Here is a 17,104-nt window from a genome sequence, read left to right as displayed (position 1 = left end):
TGTACAGAGGACATCTCAGATGCCCTACTTTGCCTTCTGTTTGGAGAACCCTTTGGTCACTTATTAGTGATAGGAAATCCATTATAACTTCTCCTTCCTCTATGAACATAAGGTTTGCCAGTAATAGGACTTACAGTCTGACTTATTTTTTTCTTCCCCCCGCTCACCCCAAGAGTGAAAAAAAATGTATGCTGACCCATGTGATCACAGAGATACATTTGTAAGGCAGCAGGTCAAGTGATTTTGACCTTAGTATTCCTCAGCTCAAACCAATTGTACTAACGCAACAGATTGCAACATGCAGAGTCCAACCCTTTGGCTGTTGTACAGTAGTTATCATTTTTTCTAATTGTGCCCTTCTCCTAAGAAAAGAGTGCCATCTTGTGTAGATATAGTGAAGTTCAGGATTTGCCAACATTTTTTAGAGAACTTATAGGTTTACAGAAAAATCATGCAGAAAGCCCATGCTTCCCAAACACACACACAATTTTCCCTATTTTTAACATTTTTCATTCGTGTGGTATCTTTGTTACAATTGATGAAACCATATTAGTATAAGTATACTATTAGCTACAGTCCATAGTTTACTTTCAGATTCACTGTGTTGTGCAGTTCTGTTTTTTAAAAATTTATTACTCTGGAGACATATATCCAACCTAAAATTTCTCAGTTTAACCACATTCAAATATACAATGCAGTGTTGTTAATACATGCACATTGTTGTGCTACCCTCACCACTGTCCATAATCACCCCAAAAAGAAACAACGTATGAAACAAGCATTAACACCCCATTCCCTACACGCTCTCTGACCCCTGGTAAACTATTTTCTGGTTTCTAACTTTATGGATTTGCATATTCTAATTAGTTTATATAAATGCAGTTATATAATATTTGGGTTTTTTTGTGTGACTTATTTTACTCAGCATGATATCTTCAAGGTTCATCCATGTTATGGAATGAATCGAAACTAAATTCCTTTCAGTGACTGAATAAAAAGGTATAGTGTATATATAACACCTTTTGTTTATCCATCATCTGTTGATGGATACTTGGGTTGCTTCCATCTTTTGGCTGTTGTGAACAATGCCACTATTAACATATGTATGCGAATATGTTTGAGTCCCTGTTTTTAGTTCTTTGGGATATATTCCTACTGTGGGATTGCAGGGTCATATGGCAATTCTCTACTTTCTGAGGAACTGCCAAACTACTTTCCATAGCCATAGCAAATATCATAATCAAACCATCTCCCACACATAGTAAATATACTCAAGGGTGAAAGACTGAAAGTTTTCCCCCAAATTCTGGGAACTAGACAAGGATGCCCATGTCACTACTGTTATTCAACATTATACTAGAAGTTCTAGCAAGAACAATTAGGCAAGAAAAAAAATAAAATAAAAGGCATTAATATTGGAAAGGCCAGTATAAAACTTTCCTTACTTGCAAATGGCATAATCCCATATATAGAAAATCCTGGAGAATCCACAACAAAGTTACTAGCCTAATAAGCAAATTCAGCAAAATGGCAGGGTACAAGATCAACATGCAAAAATCAGCAGTGTTTCTCTAAGTTAGTAATGAACAATCTGAAGAGGAAATCAAGAAAACAATTCTTTTACAATAGTGACTAAAAGATTGAAATATCTAGGCATAAATTTAGCCAAAGTAATAAAGGACTTGGACATGGAAAACTACATGCTATTACTGAAAGAAACCAAAGAAAGCCAATACCTTTTTTTTTTTTTTTTTTGGTACACTGGGTTTCCACTAGTTTTGGTATCCTTTTGCTTAATTTCCAGGATATGCTGAGACATTGCATTATAATAAAAGTAAGAAGTTCCTGCGTATAAGCTGTTAGCAGTTACAGGACACTAAAGATGTGCCTGGTCCCGAGAGGATACCTCTCAGCAAAGTTTTTGAAGACCGACTTTTTTCTCCTCCTCAATTTTGAGTTTAATAATCCATACATTGTAATTTTGTTCAGTAATAAAAAGGAATAAAGTAATGATACAACCTATAACAGAAAAATCTTGAAAACATGCTAAGTAAATAAGCCAGATACAAAAGATCAGTTTTTAAAAGATTCATTTATATGCAATATCCAGAATATGTAAATCCATAGAGTCAGAAAGAAGATTATTGGTTGATAGGGAATTAGGGGAGTAGGGAATTAGGGGAGTGGGGAATGTGGAGTAAGTCCTTTTGTGGGGATGAGGTCTCCTTTGATGGTGATAAAAATGTTCTGAAATTAGATAAAGCTGATGCACAATTGTGAATGTACTAAATGCCACTGACTACTTTTAAAATGGCTAAATTTATGTTATGTGAATTTCACCTTAATAAGTAATATGCAGAAAATGTTAAGCAAAAAAAATAAAAAATAAAAAAATAAGAGAATCTGCTTACCTGAAATTCTCCCATATAAACTATGTCTGTGAATTAAAAGTTTTCCACAAACTCTTCTATCCATGTCTTAACCATTCTGTTGAACGTTTCTCCATTTGTGGGCCAGCCATAATGTTGCAAAACAGTGGAGTCTAGTAAACTGGCTCTCAGAAAGAAGGGTGGTCCTGATTTGTAGGAGGTACTGATTTTGGTGATGCAAATACCTCCACTGGAGCTGATTTTGAGAACTAGTATGATATCACTGGTGTAGAGTTGGAAAGAGTGGGAAGAGATACACATAGGCGGCTCTCCACAGCAGGCCTTAGCTGGCATCAGCACTCCACTGGCTCAGCACTCCCAGCCTTGTGCTGGTCTGTAGAGGAAGACTCCCCCTCACTGTTCAGGGTTAAGTTATTGGTCAAAAGAGATAGAGTAGCTGGTGGAAATGGGTCAGATTTGGGGATCCTAAGGTCTACAAAAGTACCAGGCAATGCCACAAAGAGGCTTAGAAAGCAAAGAAAAGTTATTATCTTATCCATTTACAGTCTTCTTGTGGAATTGATTTTCACAGATGCAAAAATGCACAGAAGGTGCACATATAACATGTGCTTATATATAAAGTTATTGTTGTTGTTAAAACTCTTCAACTTCATGGGATGTCTCAACAGGCCACATATATTGATTAATCAGTTATTTTCTTCAAGCTCCAGCTCCAAGAAGAATGAGTGTATCTTTTCCAGTCTCCCTCCAGAGACTTTGGATGGCCCTGAATATTTTTTACTTGAAACAGAACAATTGCAAGATTTGCAAACAACTGTTCAACAAACGTAGCTCATCTGGGAAAATAGCATTTTATTGAACATCTATTACATGCAAGGAAATTAACACATGATATATCAGTCTTATGCCAATTCCAGAATGGAGGAGCAATCACTGCCTTTTCCTAAATAAGGACACTAGAGTTCTGAGATGTTAAATGAGTAGCCCAGGGCCATTCAGGGAGGTAGTGATGGAGCTGAGGATGACTCAAACTGAATCTGTTTGGCTCAAAGCACATAATTCCCTCAGTGCTTCTACATTGCACGTGAATGAGAGAAGACAGAGCTCAAAGGAGGCCTTTTCTTTGGATTGGCAATCACATCCCTGTCTGTGCGAATGGGACCATGGACCTGTACAGCAGGCAACCTCTGCAGCCATACGGGGTCATGTGTGTACTTCCCTCCTCTCTGTTACTTGCACCCCAGTCCACACTAAGACAGAAACAAAGATCCAAAGAAAATGTTCACTTCACTTGAATGGAAAACAAAGACTTTGTCCTCAGAGGCCTGAAGGAATGGGAGAGCAAGGACCGTGGCCACTGAAACCAGGAATGGAGGGTGGTCTGGACTCTGGAGGGATAAGGAGCAGTCCACGCAGAAGGAGGGAGACCCTTCCATCAGACAGGTGCAGGACCAGAGGGCGAGCAGCCCAAGCAGAAGCCCCTGCCAAGGTCTCCCATGAGGATTCATTTAAGTCCCCCTGACCTGCAGGTCAGAAACCTGGGGTAAGGGACCCTCTTGGGTAGAGGTAGAGGCACAAAGGGAAACTGAGTCCTGACCAAAGGGTAACTGAATAGAAATCTGTATGGATGCTTCCCTGTGAGCAGGGCAGCAATGAACACCCCGCCTACCTCACAAATAACTGCAAACCCCACTATTATAGATTACATCCCATAAGACCAGTACAAGCTGTGTTGGGATGTGGGGGGCGGGGAATTATCATCTTAATTAGCTGACACCAAAATTTTTCTTAAAGAGGAAACTCCTTGTTTGGAAGCGTCTCTTAGTAAGTACCAGGGTTAAATGGTGAGCCCTTGAGAGGAATGGATGCGGTTTAGGCAAGGGCTTCAGAGGAGAGGAAGCCACAGATGCTGTGTAGGAGAGAAGGTATACTTGTGGGCATGTGTTGGGAACCATGGGATCAAAAGAAAGACCAGAAGGGAGAAGAGAAATCAGCTGGATAATGGAAAATCATGGCAAAACTCCTCTCAGCAACCGCCCAGCTCTGGGAAAGATATTCAGTCCACATGTAATTGGTGTGAGTTGGATTTTCTGGCCAATGATGAAGCAACTGTGATCACATCTGTGTGGCTGGGGTATGGGACAGAGAGCACATACAAGGACTGGGGAGCTAGAGCCTGCAGTGAGCCCCTCTCCTTCCCTGGAATTTGAAGAAACTGGAGGTACAAGCCAAGTTTGGCTCTATCTTGGGATATTGGGAGGCCCTAGCTGACCCTAGCGGGTCTTTATAAGTTTAAATGGTGGAGGGAGACAAAATTAATTCCAACATAGTTGGGTTCAAAGAATGCTTCATAGAGAAAGTCATGCATGACGCCACTTTTGAGCTCAGTTAACCAAGAAGATGCTGCATTCCCTGTACTCTGTGCCCCTTCTCCCAATTTCACCTTTTATATAAGTCACTCCCCCTCCTCCTGTGAGATTTAAGGGTGAGAGTGAGAGAAAGGTTTCTTCTCAAAGTCTGAAAGAGCTGAGGGAGAAATGAGGGGAGGAAGGTATGGCAGATTGAATCATGTTCCCCACAAAGATATATTCAAGTCCTGACCCCTCACCCTGTGGGTATGGACTGACTTGATAGGGTCACATTGAATCAAGATGGACTTTAATTCAATATGACTGAAGGCCTTATAAACAGGAAATCTAGGCAGAGACTGAGCAGGAGAAGTACAAGACCCATGAGAGATAGAAAGCAGCGGAGGGTCATGTGATAGAAGCAGAGCCTGATTGCTAGCAGGCACCACCAAAATGCTACAGACTTCCAAGCAGGCCTGGCCTGCCTGTTCCTTGATTTCAGACTTCTGGCCTCCAAAACTGTGGGACAATAAATTCCTATTGTTTACGCCATCAGTGTGTGGTATTTTCTTACAGCAGCCCTGGCAAACTAAGACAGGGAGAGAAAACTATTTTCCCCACCCTAAAAGAAGCTTGGCTGGTATCCCTCCTCCAGTCACAGGACCTCTACATATTGCAAAGGGCAAGAGGTCTGTTTATTTTGCCACTTACAAATGATCAGAAAAAAAATCCTTACATTTTGAAAGTTCAGGGATCCAGAATTTAGTTTTATGCTATTGGAATAATTTGAATATCTTGATATTGTTTAAGTACTTTAAGAATCCCTCTGCTAAAGGCTAATAAAAACTTTGGGACATAATTTAGCATTGGATCCATTAATCAGGAAATGCATTTCCGATCTGTTGCCTGATTGTAAGAATAGCACATTTTTGGCACATACTAAATGTTTATGGAGAAAGAGAAGGAGTCCCCATCTGCTGGTGAGTCAATCATGAACATGGGAACTGTGAAAGAAAAGTAAAGGTTTTGAAGGCAGAGGGCACTGTCCCGTAGGAGACTAAAGATGAAATGTTCCCTGGGAGGCTGCGCTGGCTTGCTGCAACTGGAACGAAAGGCTCAGATCCAAGCATTCCAGATGCAACCAAGAGCTTCCCAGTCCGCGCTCTGGGTTTCTTTGGTTTGCTTATTTTCTTTCCTTTGATTCTGCTGTTCAAAGGACATAGAGTGTGTTGATGCTTTGTATAAAGAATGTGCTTTCTGGGTGATCAAATTGGTCTTGCAGTGGAATGAAAGGAAAAGAAGGGGCAGAAAGAAGCAAAGCTCATGAAATACCTCAAGAGAATTAAAACCTGAGTTTTTCATATAATGTTATATAAATTTGGATATGCCATTCTGCTGTGCTGTGTCCTCCAGCTTCAACCTCCTAAAGTCTGGACAACAAAAATAGAACTGGGTCTGAAGAATAATGTTGTACAGGGTAGAGGTGGAGGTGGGCAAGTGGAGAACTAACCTGCCTGCACAGACAAGAACTAGCTACATACCTTGCCTCCCTCACTGAATCCTTCCAGCAACGTGCAGGGTAAATTAGTCTATAAGAAAATTAAAAAACAAACAAACAGGTCCAAGGAAAGAAGTAACATAGCTGGGAAGCCTTCCACCCGAGGTTTGAGTCCAGGCCTATCTAATGCCAATGTCCCTTTTCTTTCCACTGCCTCTCAAAGCAATAGGATTCTGAAAATCAAAACATTACTGCCATGTAAAGGAATTCCTCCTATATCTATCTTAGGCCAAATGTACTTCTGGAAATTGTCTGCTTAACAGAGGTCTTATCTTGTTAGAACAGATACAGTATTGATGAAATCCTTCTTAGGAAGCCTATTTATATCACTTTAACTATTAGGCTATACTCTTTCCAGTACAGAAATGGACTGTAATGGGATTTGGATCTTAAGAAGGTTAACTTCCACACCTAAGTAGCTGTGGTATGCTAGGATAAGAAGTGGATGTGCCCCTGGTGAATTGTTTTGCCTTCTAAAATAGGCCAGAAATGAGAAAGCAGATTAGTGAGGCTGTGCAAGTACACACATGCCCCTGAGCCCAGAATCTGAAAAAAAGTGGGCAGAGAGGTGAGCCAGAGAGGTGGGCATTAGACTCCACCCCTCATTTTCATTTCTTTCAGCTTGGTTTGGTGTTTAATCAGAGTTGGTATAGTAATCTATATAGTAACTATCGATAATAATCAACATAAGAAATGCTGAGGCTTTGTTTAAAGCAGACTTAAGCAGTTTCTCTCTCTACAAGATGCCAATTTCCCCTGTATTTGCTGAGGTTTTCATCCTTTATACAAATGTTTGGGTGTCTGTATGCTAAATACAGCCAGATGCCAGAATGCTCTTAGAGCTTAACACTTAGAGTAGAAAACACTGAGAACATCCACATCATTGACTTTTTATTCAGATATTTGATACTGTATAAAGACAGTTAAGTTTTAATAGTAGAGTCTAAGAATGGACAGAGCTAGCCAGTGATAAGATGGAATGATGCCACGTCAAATTTGATATGTATTTTAAAAGCTAGCCAACATTTTTTATTGGACTAGAGTTCTACGTGGGCCTGAGGTTCTCCATCACAGAGGGCCTAGACATGTGGCCAAGATGAAATCACAGCTGTTAGGGCTCAGTTGCACTCAGATTTTACCCAATGCAGCTGAGAGCAGGGAGAGCCAAAGGGCAAGTAAAACTGTGCTTAAGGAACTTTTGGACTAGACTAGAGAAGCCAAATTCTCTTGGCATAAGTTGAGCCAAAAGAATAAGGAATCAAGTACTAATAATTTAAAGATCAAAAGAGAGAGGTAAGAGGTTCAAGACCATTTTTATGCGCTATAGTGACTGAGCACATTTTGATCAGACTCTGGCTAAGTGCTGATTTGAAGTTGCGGGGATGAGAGGACCCTCTTGCAAGGCATGGGTTTTCTGGACCTATTCAGGAACAGCTTTCTTGGGGAATGCATTAATCAGCCAAAGAGGTGCTGATGCAAAGTACCAGAAATCAGTTGGTTTTTACAGTGGGTATTTATTTGGGGGTAGAAGCTTACAGTCACAAGGCCAAAAAGAACAAATTACTTCCCTCACCAAAGTCTGTTGCCATTGTTGGAGCGAGATGCCTGCCCATTTCTGTGAGGGTTCAGCCTTCCTCTTCAGGCTCCATGGTCCCGGCTTCTTCTGGTCTCAGCTGTAGGCTGGTGTAAGGCTCATCTCTCTTCCTGGAGCTTGTTACTTCCCAGGTTCAGCTGCTTTGTTCCCTCCACAAGGTCAGCTGTAGACTATCAGGGTCGCGCTTTCCAGGGCCTCTGCCATGTCTCTTGAGCCATCTATGTTCCTCTGTATTTACTTCTGGGAACTCCAGCATCAAAACTCCAAATCTCTCCTCTGCAGGATGTTTTCTCTGTGAGTCACCGCCCACCAAGGGGTGATGTCCAACTGACATGGCCAAATCAAAACCTCAATCTTAATTTAATCAAGTAATAGTGAAACTTCTGAATCTAAAACAATCTAATATGCCCAGAGGAACAGACCAGTTTACAAACATAACCCAGTATATACTTTTGGAATTCATAAACAATATCAAACTGCTACAGGGGAGCTTACCTGTCTCTAAACACTACAACTAGCAGCATTTCAGGACAAGACCCCTTCAGGCCAGTTTCAGTTTGACAAGGAGAAATGGTTTCCTTGGGTGTTATCCAGGCCAGAGCACAAAACCCATCACCTGGTGGATGATGAGTATATAAAAACATATCATAAACCAATACCCAAGAATATCACCACTATTAAATTGCATATCTTAGAGGAGGTAGGGAAGGAAATGTAGACTATTCTGAAAATAGTATCACTAATAGGTAAAATCATGGACCTCAGATTCAGAAAAACCCAGGGAAAAGGGCTTCCTTGCACCTGGTTCCAAGAAAGCGTGGGAAAGTGAGCATTTAGCTGGGAAGTGAACAAAAGGGAAGGGAGGTAGGATAGTGGGTGAACCCACTATCAGTGTCTCCCACACCCACCCTTCCCCCTCCTGTACAAAGCTCCTCTCTCTCATCCAGATGTAAGGAACCCCTTTTTCTGCCTTGAACTTGGACCAGATATCTGGAGCCATAACAGACAGATATTTACAACCATATTTTGACAAGCCAGTGTGCTAAGATTGCAGAAAAGGATAAAAATGTCCTTGGTCTTTGAAGAATGGCCAAACCTCTGCAGCAGTCCTGAACAGCCCACCCACCTCCAGATTCTTTTTATGTGGAATAATTTAACGTTTTTATTGCTTAAGTCACTGTTGGTTGGGTTTTATGTCAGTTGCTTTCCTAACTGATACAAAGGAGCAGAGGGAGCAAAAGCACAGAGATGGGAAGCACAGGGCACTTTCAAAGAAAGGCAAATAAGCTTAATTTTTGGAATATAAAAGCAAAAGAGAGAAAGTAGAAAACAAGGCTAGAGATGCAAGCTGGGGCCTTCTATTCAATGATAAGGAGTATAGGTTTTATGGTAGGTGAGCTAATACAGATTTGTTTGCATGTCATAAAATACACCTAACTGAGAAGCGGATATGGCTCAACTGACAGAGAGCCCGCCTACCATATGGGAGGTCCAGGGTTCAAACCCATGTCGTGAGCTGGCCCATGCACAGTGCTGATGTGTGCAAGGAGTGCCATACCATGCAGGGGTGTCCCCCACTTAGGGAAGCCCCATGCACAAGAAGTGAGCCTTGCAAGAAGAGCCGCCCTACACAAAAAAAGCACAACCTGCCCAGGAGTGGCACCGCACACACGGAGAGCTGACACAGCAAGATGATGCAACAAAAAGAAACACAGATTCCTGGTGCCACTGACAAGAATGCAGGCGAACACAGAAGAACACGCAGTGAATGGACACAGAGAGCAGACACCGGTGGGTTGGGGGAAGGAGAGAGAAGTAAATAAAAATAAATCTTAAAAAAAAAAATATATATATATATATATATATAACCTAAAATTTACCATTAGAGAGATTTAGCACATTCACCATGTTCTAGTTCCAGAACATTCTCAAAAGCCCAAAAGGAAAACAACCCTATATCCTTTAAGCAGTCATTCCCCATTCAACTTTCCACTGACTCTGGCAACCACTTATCTACTTTTTCTCTCCACGTGTTTAAAAATGGAACCATAAAATATGTGATTTATCATGTTGCGATTTTATCACTTAGCATAACGTTTCATATTAAGGTTCACCCATGTTATAGCATGTATAAGTACTTTGTTCCTTTTATGGCTGAGTAATAGTCTATTTCATGGATATACCACCTTTTGTTTATTCAGTTGTCAATTGATGATCATTCAAGTTGTTTCCACTTTTTGGCTGTTGTGAATGGAACTGATAATGCTGCTATAAACATGCATGTACAAGTATTTGTTTAAACACCTATTTTCAATATTTTGGGATATATACTCAGGAGTGGAATTGCTGAAATATATGGTAATGATAAACAGATGGTAATCATATTGAGGAAAAAATGAAGATTTTTGAGTGGACGAATTATTGGGTAGCTGTGTTTCTGGAAGATTAAACTGTGGGTGGTTTGGTTTGGAATGCAGCAGTACCAGAAGCTGGAAGAGCTATTAGTTAACATGTACATTAGTTGGAGTTCTCCAGAGAAACAGAACCAACAGGATATCTGTATGGATATATTAAGAGATTTATTTTAAGGAACTGGCTCCCTTAATTGTAGGGGCTGGCAAGTCCAAAGTATGTAGGGCAGGCCAACAAGCTAGAAAACAAAGAGGAGAAGATGGTGTAGTAGTCTTGAGGGAGAATTTCTTCTTCTGGAAACCGCAGTTCTTGTTCTGAAGCCCTTCAACTGATTGGATGAGACCCATCCACATTATCAAGAGTAATCTCCTTGATAATGCAAGATGTGATTAGTATAACTGATTGTAGATACAATTATCTTCACCACAACATTTAGGCCAGTGTTTGACCAAACAAATGGATACCATAATCCAGCCAAGTTGACACATAGCGTGCTATAGCAGGTGTTCAAGGTAAAGTTGGTGAGAGCCTGGTCTGAGGTGGTAGAAATGGGAATGTAAAGGAGGTGATGTATGTGTAGATTAACTTCTCTTTAAACTTTTCCTCAAACATGGGAAACAAGTTCATCTCTCAAAGCAGAGATTAAAGGACTACTTGAATGGATTGCCTATATTCCACAGTTTTAGCAATTTTTATATACTTTACCTCATGTCCACTAATTTTCAAGATTGGAATTACTAATTTTCAAGATTGGAATTCTCCCTTGCAAAACTGAGGAAACTAAGGGTTAGAAAGATGATGTCCTTTGTCCATGTTTACACACATATTAACTGGCAGGGCTGCAACTAGGTTTCAAATTCAAAATAGAGTGAGAAGTCTCACACACCTTAGCTTTCTTCCCCCAGCCCAGCCACTTATCCTTACATTTCTGAAGGCAGGAAACTAAAGGACTGGCTATAGGTGGGAAAGTAGGCAAAACTGAGCATTTTTCAGTCTTCTTAGAGTAAGGAGAGGTCTATTCCACTCAAAAGTGCTGGCAGCATACAATGCAGAAAAGAGAAAAAAGAGACATTCTGCAAAGACATCTGAGGAAGTGGTTTGGTGTGGTGAGAGGCACAGACAACCAAGACTGAGAAGACACCAATGCTATTAAAATCAACTATGTGGCTGAGGGCAAGTCACCTGCCTTCTCAGGGCCTCCCTTTTATCATCTGTGAAACATAAAGTGCTTAGTATGGCTAGTTCCCAAGTATACACTATGTAGGTGTGAGGTATTGTGAATTTTTATTATTATTTTCATAAATATACATATAATATTAATATAGATATACATTTGTTCTTGCACTGTGACATCCCTCTAAAGGATTCCTGGTTTTAAAATCAGTTATTTATCTTTTTAATAAGGAATAGGCACTAGTTCAATCATCACTAGCTTCCAAGGAGAGAAAACTCAATGTCAGAGAGCCCAGAAGAGCTTGCTGTTCTAACAAGTATGCTATGTTGAATGAGAGCGAGAGGAAAGGCAGAACAGAGCCTGCGATCGGTGAGCTGAGGGAGCGGGTGGCACAGATGCTTCTGGGCAAGTTTGTTAAGAAAGGATTTTTCACTTCACCACCCTCTCAAGCTAATAAATAATCCACTGCATGTGGTTAACTATGACAATATATATAAATATGCTTTGTAAACCCTAACTGTCTAGTCCAAGGTAAGAGATTATTTGCAACAATCCAAGCATCCAAGAGGAAAGAACTGGCTGGACACACTGGCTGTGGTGCATGTAGCCTCCACCCCTGCTGGAGAGCATCTGAGGTGAGGGCGGTGCTGGGTGAGAAGTTGCATGACTGCTTCCTCCATAACTGCATGCCAGACTGGAAGGCGCTTCAGACCTTGATGTCAGAGCAGGACACAGTCCTCAGCCACATGCAAAAGGCTATCTCCAGGAGGAATTGTGGGAAGATGGTAACAAATGAATAGGCAGAACTCAATGTGCTCACTAAAGCAATGAAGAAAAAGCCAAAAGTTGTCCTTGGGGGTCAGCAGACCGGAACAGTGCTACACAACTCCCAGGAGGGTGAGGGACAGAGAAACAAAGAAGCTTAAACAACAAATGTGAGTTACCAAGCCCTAGTGTCAGCCAAGAAGGGCTCCTCTCCCCCACCCCCAAGATATTAAGCTGGGGTAAAACCCCTGGCTCATTGCTGCCGAGGGGAAGGGAACTGACATCTTCCACCCTGTCAGCTGTTTCAAGGGAAAAAGGAGGGGAAATCAGGATGCTTCTCTTCAGTGAATTCGGCCAACAGAGACTGTTTTGAATCTCTACTCTGGAGATTCAACACAGGAACACAAGAAAGCCCAGACTGAAAAGCCTCCATCAAAAGGTGCACTAATGAGCACCATCTGCTGGCCAGTCTGGAAATTATATGAACAAAAACTCACCTCTCTTTGTATCCTACCCCTGGGAGAAAATTGAGTTCCTGGCCCAATTTTGATAACTTAAGTTTGATAACTTTAAAGACCTAGAATAAACTGAGCCAAATAGCAAAGAAGAGCTGTGGGAAAAACGAAAACAAAAACAATAGGCAATAGAGAGAGAATTTGACCATCAGAGTAAATTCATCAACATATTCAGATGGCTAGACACCAACAAAAAATTACAAGCCATACTAGGAAACAGGAAGAGATGGCCCAGACATAAGAGCTAACCAAATATCCTGAAGAGATACATGATTTAAGACAACTAATCAGTGATAATCACGCAACTCTCCTAAATCACTTCCAAGAATTTAAAGAAAATATGACTAAAGAAATAAAGGATATTAAGAAGGCACTGGGAGATCAAAAAGAACAATTTGAAAGTCTACGAAAAGAGTAACAGACCCTATGGAAATGAAAGACATGATGGGTGAGAATAAAAATATATTAGAGGGCTCTTTCCCATCTTGCAAGATGATGGGTAAAAAAGCTGAGAAGCCGGCAGACACTAAGGAGAAGAAACCTGAAGCCAAGAAGGCTGATGCCAGTGGCAAGGTTGAGAAGCGTAGCCCCAAGATCAAAAAGCTCAAGAAAGGGAAACCTCACTGCAGCCGAAATCCAGTCCTTGTCAGAGGAACTGGCAGATATTCCTGATCTGCAATGTATTCCATAAAGGCCATGTACAAGAGGAAGTACTCAGCAGCTAAATCCAGGATTGAAGAAAAAGAAGGGGAAAGTGCTTGCTGCTGTCACAAAATCCTTGGTGGTGATAAAAATGGAGGTACCGAGTGGTCAAACTTTGCAAAATGCCTAGATACTATCCTACTGAAGATGTGCCTTGAAAGCTGTTGAGCCATGGCAAAAAAAACCTTCAGTCAGCACATGCGAAAGCTGCGATCCAGCATCACTCCCGGGACTGTTCTGATCATCCTCACTGGTCACCACAGGGGCAAGAGTGGTTTTCCTGAAGCAGCTGAGCAGTGACTTGTTACTCGTGACTGTACCCCTGGTCCTCAATTGAGTTCCTCCATGTAGAACACACTAGAAATTTATTATTGCTACCTTCACCAAAATTGACATAAATGGTGTGAAAATCCCAAAGCATCTCACTGATGCTTACTTCAAGAAGAAGCTGCATAAACCCAGACACCAGGAAAGTGAGAAAGAGAAATATGAACTTACAGAGCAACACAAGATTGATCAGAAAGCTGTGGACTCACAATTTATGTCAAAAATCAAAACTGTTCCTCAACTCCAAGGCTACCTGCATTCTGTGTTGTCTCTCATAAATGGAGTTTATCCTCACAAAAAGTTTAGAACTTGCAAAAAACTTAATTAAATAACTGGTATATTTTTAAAAATATATATATATATAAGAGGCACGTAAAAGCAGGTATGAATTGCTTGAAGACAGTATTGATGATTTTAAAGATAGAACATCTGAACTGGAAAAGACAGAAAAGAAAGAGAAGAGATTGGAAAAAATGGAACAGAGTCTCAGGAAATTGAACAATAATGCAAAGCATACAAATATTCACATTATCAGTGTCCCAGAAGGAGAAGAGAATGGAAAAGGGGCAGGAAGAATATTTGAGGTGATAATGACTGAAAATTTCCTAACCCTTATAAAGGCCAAATATCAATATCCAAGAAGGATAACACACCCCAAACAGAATAAATCCAAACAGACCTACCCCCAAGACACCTACTATTCAGAATGACAAATATTGGAGATAAAGAGAGGACTCTCAAAGAAGCAAGAGAAAAGCAAAGCATCACATACAAGGGAAACTCTACAAGATTAAGTGCCGACCTCTCATCAGAAATCATGGAGGCGGGAAGAAAGTAGTATGACAAGTTTAAGGTATTGAAAGAGAAAAACTGCCTGCCAAGAATTCTGTATCTGGCAAAACTGTTCTTCAAAAATGAGGGTGAGTTCAAAGTCTTCACAGACAAACAAAAACTTATAGAATACCTTACCAAAAAACCAGAATTACAAGAGATACTAAAGGGAGTGCTGCAGCCTGAAAGGAAAAAACAAACATATGGTTAAAGCATATCATGGTGTTTGTAAGTAACAGAGCTATTATATGGTGTTTTAGTCAGCCAAAGGGGTGCTGATGCAAAATACCAGAAATCGACTGGTTTTTATAAAGGGTATTTATTGGGGTAGGAACTTACAGATACCAGGCCATACAGCATAAGTTAGTTCTCTCACCAAAGTCTATTTTCACGTATTGGAACAAGATGGCTGCCAATGGCTGCGAGGGTTCTGGCTTCTTGGGTTCCTCCTTTCCAGGGTCTTGCTTCTCTCTGGGTTCAGGGTTCCTCTCTTCTCAGGGCTTGCTTCTTCCTGGGCTCAGGGCTCTCTTCCTGGGACTTGCTTCTGTTTCCTCTGTGAGCCTACTTCCTGGGGCTCCAGTTTAAGATTTCAGCATCAAACTCCAACATCAAAAACCCCCAACTCTGTTCTTTGCCATGCCTTTTATCTGTGAGTCCCCACCGCTTGGTGGGTGGAGACTCAATGCCTTAATGATGTGGCCCTATCAAAGCTCTAGTCATAACTTAATCATGCCCAGTTGCAGACCAGATTACAAACATAATCCAATATCTATTTTTGGAATTCATAAACATATCAAACTGCTATATATGGATATGAAAGGGAAAGTCTAAAGTCATGTATATTACTAGAAGGAAAACTAAAACTGTAACATGGGACTGTATAAGATTGCAAACCCTCATGTAAAACACAAATATGGGTGATATTACATATATGACTGTTTTTACAACATATAAGTACAAATATACTAGAGAGAAGAAAAAAGAATAGCAGCTATGTATGGCAGGCAAGGCATAGAGAGTTTGAGAGGTGATGAGTTTTGTTTGTTTTTTATTATTATTATTGGAATAATGAGTGCTCTGGAAATGACTGGGTTGATGAATGCATGATCACACTAAAACCACAGATTGCACTCTTTGGATGGATTTAAGCTTTATTAATATGTATCAATAAAATTTATGTGGTTAAAATAAACAAAAACTGCAAGTGTTGGAGAGGATGTGGAGAGATAGGAATGCTTATTCGCTGCTGATGGGAATGTGGAATTGTACAGCCACTGTGGAGGACTGTTTGGCATTTCCTAGGGAAGTTAAATATAGTACATTATGTGACCCGACATACCGCTACTAGGTATATACCTGGAAGAACTGAGAGCAGTGACATGAACAGACATCTGCACACTGATGTTCATAGTGGCATTATTCACGATTGCCAAAAGATGGAAACAACCCATGTGTCCATCAGTTAATGAATGGATAAACAAATTGTGGTGTATACACATGATGGAATATTATTCAGCTATAAGAAGAAATCAAGTCGTGAAACATATGACAATGTGGATGAACCTGGAGGACATTATGTTGAGTAAGCAATCCAGGCACAAAAGGACAAATATTGTATGATTTCACTATTATGAACTAAATGTAATGAAAAAGCTCATGGAGTTAATAACTAGAATATAAGTCACCAGAGAATAGAATGTGGTCACAGAATGGAAAGTTGAGGTTTAATCTGTGTGCAGAATTGCTAAAAAGTTGTTTGTGAATGTTTGGAAAAAGAAATGATGAAAGCACATCATAGTGCGACGGTTTGCTCGGTCGGTAGAGGTGGGGTCTGGCTGCGGACGAGGGGTCGGTCCAGCTCTGGACGAGGGGTCGGTCCCGCTTGGGACGAGGGGTCGGTCCCGCTTGGGATGAGGGGTCGGTCCGGCAGCAGACGAGGGAGCGGTCTCACAAGGGGTTGCGCGGTTTGGCTGACGGGGTCGCCCGGAGAAGCAGGCGACGAACTGGGGACAAGGGAGGCCAGGCCCTTGTCGGGGGTTCTCAGGACTGGAGGGCGCACGGCAGAAGAACTACCGCGGAGATGAGGTAAACACGCAGGTCCACTTTATTGAGGGAGAGGCAACAGTTTTATAGGGGCTGGGGAAGGCTGATTGGTCGAAGCCACGCCCTGTTCTGATTGGTTGCCGGCGAAAGGTCAGTGGGCGGTACTGGACAGGGGACGGGTGGTGGTTAGGGATTGGCTGTTGCTGTTGCTGGGGGAAGGGGCAGGGTTTAGGGATTGGTGGCTGCTGTTGCTGGGGTGGAGGGCAGACTGGATTTTCCCGCCCACGCCTGGCTGTTGCTGCTGTCGGGGGAAGGGAAAAGGGCAGACTGGAATTTTCCGCCCACGCCTGGCTGTTGCTGCTGTCGGGGGAGGGGAAAAGGGCAGACTGGAATTTTCCGCCCTGCGCCTGCGCAGGGAGAAAGAAGAAGAAGGGTGCTGCCCCAC

General features: G+C 41.5%; 1 pseudogene; it reads left to right on the top strand.

Annotated features, from left to right (window-relative positions):
• The first annotated feature begins 13,248 nt into the window (after window positions 1-13,248).
• LOC101426660 (large ribosomal subunit protein eL6 pseudogene) lies at window positions 13,249-14,113 on the top strand (annotated as a pseudogene).
• The last annotated feature ends 2,991 nt before the right edge of the window (window positions 14,114-17,104 follow it).

This window comes from Dasypus novemcinctus, chromosome 5 (genome assembly GCF_030445035.2).
Source record: "Dasypus novemcinctus isolate mDasNov1 chromosome 5, mDasNov1.1.hap2, whole genome shotgun sequence".
NCBI classification, from domain to species: domain Eukaryota; kingdom Metazoa; phylum Chordata; class Mammalia; order Cingulata; family Dasypodidae; genus Dasypus; species Dasypus novemcinctus.
Note: the sequence above shows the minus strand (reverse complement) of the source record. Positions and strands in the feature narration are given on the sequence as shown.